General features: G+C 40.5%; 1 non-coding gene across 1 annotated transcript; it reads left to right on the top strand.

The window, feature by feature from the left end:
- Positions 1-7,384: 7,384 nt before the first annotated feature.
- On the top strand, positions 7,385-7,456 carry TRNAC-GCA (transfer RNA cysteine (anticodon GCA)). Its single transcript has one exon. It is a non-coding gene; the product is annotated as a tRNA-Cys (tRNA).
- The last annotated feature ends 738 nt before the right edge of the window (positions 7,457-8,194 follow it).

Below are 8,194 nucleotides of genomic sequence, written 5' to 3'. Positions count from 1 at the left end.
GACCTCACGATCTGCTCCTGTAAAGATTACCCAGGAAACCCCATGGGGTTGTTCTACTCTGTCCTGTGGAGTCGCTATGAGTTGGAATCAATTCCACAGCAAAGAACAACAGATATTTCATATCAGTAGGAACATACGATATTTATCCTTTTCTAACTGATTCTTTCACTCAGCATAATGTATTCAAGTTTCATCCATGCAGTAGCATGTATAAGGGCTTCTCTTTATGCAGAATAATATTCCACTGCAGGGATAAAAAGGAGTCCCGTCAGTGCAGTGATTAAAGCGCTAACTAAAAGGTCTGCAGTTCAAATCCAACATCCACTCCACAGGAGAGAGACGTGGCAGTCAGCTTCCATAAAGATTTACAGCCTTGGAAACACTATGGGACTGTTCTGCTCTGTCCTACAGGGTCTCTATGAGATGCAGCCAATTCAATAGCAAAGCATTTGGTTCGGTTTTGGTATGAACAGACCACATTTTATCTATCCATTAATTTGTTGAAGGACAGTTAGGTTGTTTCTACCTTTTGGCTATTGTGGATAATGCTGCAACAAACACTGGTACACAAGTATCTGTTTGAGTCTCTGCTTTCTGTTCTTTGGATATATGCCTAAGAGAAGAATTGCTGGGTCATATAATGATGCTATGGTTAAATTTTGAGGAATCACTACATGTTTTTCATAGTGGCTGTACCATTTTATAGCCCCACCTACAAACAATGTGGGCTCATAAAGTTACCCAAATCCTTGCCAATACTTGTTTTCCATTTTTCTGGTAACAAGCATCCTAATGGAAATGAAGTGGTATTTCACTGTGGTTTTAGTTTGCATTTCCCTAATGACTAATGATGTGGGGAGTCTTTTCACAATTCTATCGTCCATTTGTGTATCTCCTTTTTTAAAAAACAATATTTTAGTGTGTTTTTAGAGAAAATTTACAAAGCACATTAGGTTCCCATTCCACAAAGTCTACACAAATTTTTCAGTGATGTTAGTTGCATTCTTCCCAATGTGTCAACAATCTCATTATTTCTATTTTGATTGTTCCATTTCTAGTAATCTAGTTTCCCTCCCCCTTACCTCCATGTCTTTGCTTTAAAGTAATTGCTGTGATGCTGGAAGCTATGCCACCAGTATTCAAATACCAGCAGGGTCACCCATGGCAGACAGATTTCAGCTGAGCTTCCAGACTAAGACTAGGAAGAAGGACCAGTCAGTTTACTTTTGAAAAGAATTAGCCAGTGAAAACCTTATGAATAGCAGCAAAACATTGTCTGATATAGTGTGGAAGATGAGCCAGGGTAGCTGAGTCACATAACTCCAGATGAACAAATCTGTCTTGGAAGAAGTACATCCAGAATGTTTCTTAGAAGAAAGCATGGAGAGATTATATCTCATACTTTGGACATGTTATCAGGAGGGATCAGTCCCTGGAGAAGGACATTATGCTTGGTAAAGTAGAGGATCAGTGAAAAAGAGGAAGACCCTTGTAATGGATTGAATCATGTCCCCAAAATATATGTGTCAACTTGGTTAGACCATGTAAAGGGAGTTTCCCTGGGGTGTAGCCTGTGCCACATTTTACCTCTCAAGAGGTGAAAGGGCAGCAAGAACAAAGTTGGGGGACTCATAACACCAAGAAAGCAGTGCCAGGAGCAGAGTGTGTTCTTTGGACCTGAGGTTCCTGCTCTGAGATGCTCCCAGTCCAAGGGCAGACTGATGACAAGGACCTCCCTCTAGAGCTGACAGACAGAGAAAGCCTTCCCCTGGAGCTGGCGCCAAGAATTCGGACTTCCAGCCTACTGGACTGTGGGAGAATAAACTTCTCTTTGTTAAAGCCATCCACTAGTGCTTTTTCTGTTATAGCAGCTGTAGGTGACTAAGACAACCCTTAGTGAGGTAGATTGACACAGTGGCTGCAACAACAGGCTCAAGCGTAACAAGGATTGTGAGGTTGGTACCCTGGGCAGTGCTTTGTTCTGTTGTACATTGGGTCACTATGAGTCAGAACAGACTCAACAGCACCTAACAACAACAACAACATATCGTTTATGCCAATGGTAACAAAAGGGATCGCACTGGCTGAATTCATTGACATGGGTACACTGGCTAGATACACTGAATTTAATGTGTTAGCTAGTGAAACTGGAGATGACTCTAACAGCTTACTTGGTTGGTTGGCTGAAACTTAAACTGTGGCCTACATTTAATGAAGCTAAGGCACCAGAGTTTCCCTGGCACTATGTGGAGGAGGGAATCTAAAAGTTTGGGAAGACCAAAGTATTGGTCTGGATTAACCAGTATGCCTTGCATATCCAATCTCCAACTATTACCTACAGGAATGCTCAGAAGACATGAAGAAATGTAATTGTGAGGTGATAATCTTGCATCCTTGAAAAACTCTGTTAGCTTTTGCTGGCCAAAAAGGACTGTAGGGCATGTGAAAAATGAGGTGGTTTCCCTGATTTCAGTGGGGATGGTGGGAGACCAGAGCAGCTGAGGCCAAGTGGTAGCATTTAACCACCAAACACAAGGTGGGCACACCTAGAATGAAGGGAGGCAGGTATGTATGTGTGTTCATACTGCCTCAGCTTGCAGTGCTCTTAGGAATGAAATAGATGGGCAGTCTACTAAAGTATTGCTTGACCTATATAACAGGAGAAACTCTACATCTGGTTAAAAAAAAAAAAAAAAAAAAAAAAAAACCTGACTTGAGTTGCTACAGTGGACAGTCACAGCCTAACATCCAGTTTCCAGACCTAAGTCAATTTACAGACACAAAGTCCCCTGATTGAAAGAGAGGCTGCCCCCTCCCTCCACAGTAAGAACAATACACCACTGAGACGGATAAAAAAAAAAAAAAAAAAAAAAATGCGACGGATACACACCATAAATTATCCTCCAAAACTTCCCCAGGCTTTTTCTGAAGTGATCGTGCACTGGAGAAAAGGAAATATCCTGACTTTTGTGATAATTTCCAGGGGCTCTGAAATGAGGTTAAAACCTTGGGACTAAAAATGCCACTATAGTGCTCAAGTCAAGTAGGAAATTATGGAGGTCATGTGATAGATGGAGTCTCAGCTCAAGTCTGACTTACAGTGGGGCCAGTTGGTAAATAAACTTACTCTGCAGTTTATTTTCCATTTTCTAGATGTATGGTTTTTTGTTTTTATGGTTAGAATATATATACTTGGTAACTGGCAGCATGGCTCTTTGACCCATGGGGTGAGGGCCATCATAGTAAAAAAAAATAATAAAAATAAATAGAAGCCACTAGAATTTTCCTTTTTACCAAGATAGTAAAGGCAAAGCAATATTATTGCCCTGGGGGAATTGCAGAGGTTAATACCAAGAAAAATTCCCTGGGAGGAAAAGGGATGGTAATACCTATTGAATTCCTAATTAACTTATCATTTTGACCTGTGGAAAGTCACATGGACTTGTAAACTATTTTAAACCTAATCAAGTGCTGATTCTATTTGCAGTTGCTGTCCTATATGTAGTATCCTTACTGGAGCAAATAAACATGTCCCCCAACAATCAGTCCCCTTTGAGGGTCTTCTTTTCCTCTCTGAGACCAAGTTGACAACAGAACAAAATCTAGCACCTAACTTTACTTTTACCATGTAAAATTCAGAGTGTGCACCATACAAACAAAAATTAATAGGCATACTAAAATGCAGACAAATATTAGCCATAATCAAAAGTAAAAAAGAATAGAAACCTATCCAGAAAAAAGAGAGGTGATGGAGTTAGTAGAATGGTACCTTAAACCAGTTGTTATAAATCTTATAGATATCTTCAAATGTGCATAAAAAACAGGAGCGTGATAAGGAGAAATATGGGAGACATAAAAATGACCCAAGTACAACTTACAGAGATGAAATATATAATATATGAAATGAAAGATAAATGGATGAGATTAATAAGAGATTAGACGTCACAGAACAAAATGTTGTTGAACTTGAAAATATAGAAATAAAAACTACCAAAATGAATCAGAGAGAGAAAGAAGGTAGATAAAAAGATCTCAAGTGAGCTGTGAGACAATGTCAAGCAATCCAATACATATGTATCTGAAGTCCCAGATGAATAAAACAGTAGGCTGGAAACAGTAAAAATATCTGAAGAAATAATGGCCCCCAAATTTTTAAATTGATGAAAACTGAAAATCCACAAACAATAATTTCAACAAATCCCAAGTACGACAGCAGCAAAGAAAACCATACCAAGGGACAGCATAACAAAATTGCTGGAAACTAATGATAAAGAGAAAATAAATTAAAAACAGAGATAGGAAAACATATTACACAGGGGAATAAAAGCAAACTCTTCATCAGAAGCAAGGCAGGGCAATAGGGTAAAAAAGAACATCTTTAAAATGCTAAAAGGAAAAAAAAAACCTGTTAATTCTCTACCAAGTGAGTTCTATACCCAGTGAAAATATCTTTAAACAATGAAGGTGGAGCAAAAATATTTTCGGACCGACAAAAGTGGAGAGAATTCAACAGCAGACCTGCCCTATAAGAAATGTTAAGGGAAGGTCTTTGAGAAGAAAGAAAATGTTACCTAATGAAAATATGGGTTTGCACAAAGTAATGAAGAGTGTCAGAAATGCTCAATATATGTATAAAGAAAACAGACATTAAAAAGTCCTGTGAAGATGGCTACATGGCAAGGAATTAAGGATTTTTTTTTTTTCAGTCAGTGAGAAATTGAGTTCTCTCTCCAACAGCCAGGTGAGGAGGCAAACTTAGAATGGTTCCTCCAGCCCCCATCAAACGTTCAGATGACTCCAGTTCCAGCTGACATCTCATGTGCAACCTTATGAGAGAATTTTGGGTCAAAACCCACCTAAGCCATCCCATGAGTTTACTGAGCTTCCAAAAGAACATGGTATAACAACTGTTTGCTGTTTAAGAATAGACACATTGAGTCGTATAAGTCGGCATCAACTTGACTGCAACTGGTGTTTTGTTATGCAACAATATGTAATTAATACAAGTACCTCTCCTATCCATACTGACACAACTCCCTTAGGATCAATCAATTCTCTGGAACTGACTTGGAAAGATAGAAGAAAGACAGTGATCTGGGGATGAGAGAGAAAACAACAACAAAAAAAATTTTAATCGATGTGGTCATGGGTGTAAGGTGTGTTAAAGGAATCCAAGAAGGAGGAGATAAGTCAGCAGTGAGTGGTAGGATATATGAGACAGAAAGCAAAAGCAAAAGTTGAAAGTTCAAATGATTTAAACAGATGTGGAATTTAGAGGAGAGGTGGGAGAGAAGGTTGTCTTGGTCCCACACTGTGGACTATTGTTGGAAAGTGATCTCAACTGAAATTCTGACAGTTAGAGTTCTAATCCTCATTCAGCAAACAGAATCTCCTCTCTGGTCTTCATCTTCTGCCTGTATACCAAGACAGGCACAGACTTTGTTGTCTCAAGTGGAACCTTTGGTGACATTCCAAGCTGGTGCCAAGTGTGGTGGTGTGTATTTGGAAAACAAGGATAGTTATGGAGTAAAGGGGTCCATTTACAGTTCAACAGGACTAGCAGCTCTCTGCTGAGTCAGAAAGCAAGCTAAGTTGAGTGGAAAAGTAAAGAGGTACTAATTACATATTGCTCTGAACTAAAGGGGGTATAGCTCAGTGGTAGAGCATTTGAATCAGATCAAGAGGTCCCTGGTTCAAATCCAAGTGCCCCCTTCCAGGGTCTCCTTTTCCTCTTTGAGTCCAAGTTTACAATGTCAAGTTTTTCAGAGGCCACATTCTAGTCCTCTTAAAGGAGGGGACATGTTGTTGTTGTTAGGTGCCATCAAGTCAGTTCCAACTCACAGCAACCTTATGTACAACAAAAGGAAACAATGCCCAGTCTTTGCCATCCTCACAATCATTGTTATGCTTGAGCTCATTGTCGCAGTCACCGTGGCAATCCATCTCGTTGAAGGTCTTCCTCTTTTTCACTGACCCTCTACTTTACCAAGCTTGATGCCCTTCTCTGGGGACTGGTCCCTCCTGATAATACGTCCAAAGTCCATGACGCAATGCCTCAACATCCTAGCTTCTAAGGAGCACTTCTTTCAAGACAGATATGTTTGTTCTTCTGGAAGTCCATGGCATATTCAATATTCAAAGGAGGAGGCTAGATGGAGTCTATTAATCAGCCTCTTTACAGTCTTCTCTTATTATTCAGGGTTCAGTCAGGCCCTCAGCACTGTACTGAAGCCCAAGAACCTGACCTAACTCACTCCCAGTACCCTCTTTGAAGAACTGTTTCTTGGGAGCACACTGGTAAAAATTTCTGAATCAGCCAGAGTCCGATGAGGACATAAAAACTTCACCAGTTATTTTAATAGAGAGAATTTAATATAAATATTGTTAACAAGGAATTAGAGAGTTGAAAGGGCAAAAAGGAGACAGTAAGTATCATGGAGGTAGTCGCTGCAGAAGCATTTACCACCTCAGGGCTGGAGAACAAATAGAAGAGGCTAAATGTATAAAAAGTGCAGAAACTTTGGTGAGGATCCCAGTGGAGCAGGAACCCAGGCCTCTGAGGAGGTGCCAATTTCCCTGAGGAAGCTTGATGAGTCTGGTCTTGTGAGTGAAATGCTGCAAACTGGAGTCTCTGCTTCTACTGGAGTGAGCTGTCACTGCTGAAGTTACACCAACAGAAATACACACAGACGGGAAGCAACAAGTTCTCTCTTCCTCCTCATGCCCTCCAGCCCTTCTCAAGTGCTCTGTTGGCAGGACCAATCAGGAAACCACCGGACAAAAAGGACTGTGGGGGTGAGAGGCAGAGTCCCAGAACTGGCATCAGAAAGCAGAGCACAGAAGGGTGAGTTTGGAGCTTCGAAGCAATAATTTCTTCAATTGTTACTACAGAACACTCATCTCAACCATCAGAGAAAAGGGTTAAATATATACGGAGATGATGGCTAATGGAGAGAAGGTAAACCTATGCCCTAGATAGTGTCTTTGTGGGAAGAGCTGTGATCCAGTATCCAGGCATGTGCATGTAGGTTCTATCTTTGAGAGGTTGCATGCTTGGCCAAGCCATTGGTCGTTTGGAGTCTCTGTTTTCAGGTGCACACCACAGACAAACAAACAAAAACCAATGTAGATGTCACTATAGATCCTTCCAGCTGTCAAGTGAATGCTCCTCCAGATTCTGCCTTCACCCAGGGACTAAGGAGAAGGAAGTTTCAGGGCTGAGGGAGAAGTGAACCTATTGTTTCCTCTATGGTAGGAAGATGAGTTAGCAGAAAAGCAGGCTTGGTTACTCTAAGTAAATCCAAACTGAAGGAGCATCTGTGCCAGAGCCTGTGGGTGCGGCTGCACAGGGGAAGAGTGGTAATTGTCCCTTGCTAGCATACCAGGGGGTATAGCTCAGGGGTAGAGCATTTGACTGCAGATCAAGAGGTCCCCAGTTCAAATCTGGGTGCCCCCTAGCTTTTTAGTCAATAAATTGGTAAAGGAGTTCCATTCTCCTTTCCCTTTGCTGAGTCTTCCTGAAAAGGGTGAGGAGTCAGAAGACTCCCTGAGCAGAGCAGCTAAACCTCAGGTGATATGTTCATCACAGCCCCTACTCCTCTCGTCTTCCCACTCTCCCCTCACTGGTCTCCATGCTCCATAAGGTGTTCTTTGAGCTTCTGGCTGAGTGTGAGGACTCTGATCTTAGAAGACAGAGAGAAATCTGAGATCACCTACAAGGGAGCAATAGTTCAACTGCCAGCTGTCTTGTCAACAGTGGCAAGAGAACCCAAAAGATACTTCAATAACATGTTCAATATGTTGAAAGAAAATAACCGCCAACTTAGAATTCTATCCCCAGCAAAACTATTCTTCATGAACAGACAAAGCTTAGAGGGTTTACCACCAACAAAGTCTCACTAGAGAAAAATTCTGAAATATATACTTCAGGGAAAAGTAAAATGACCCCAGATGGGAGATCTGAGATACAAAAAGAAATGCTGAACAAATACATTGGCATATATACAGTAATTCTAAAAGTCATTGATAATATACCACAATATTATAATATAATATATAACACAATATTAATGTTTAATTTGTTAAGATAAAACTAAAATACAAAACCATATAAAGAAGGGGGAAATTAGAATTAGAGTGTCATAAGGTCTTTCTATAATTTGGGAGAATAATATAGATGCTGATTAACCTTAGA

Source organism: Loxodonta africana, chromosome 3 (assembly GCF_030014295.1).
Source record: "Loxodonta africana isolate mLoxAfr1 chromosome 3, mLoxAfr1.hap2, whole genome shotgun sequence".
Classification (NCBI taxonomy): domain Eukaryota; kingdom Metazoa; phylum Chordata; class Mammalia; order Proboscidea; family Elephantidae; genus Loxodonta; species Loxodonta africana.
Note: the sequence above shows the minus strand (reverse complement) of the source record. Positions and strands in the feature narration are given on the sequence as shown.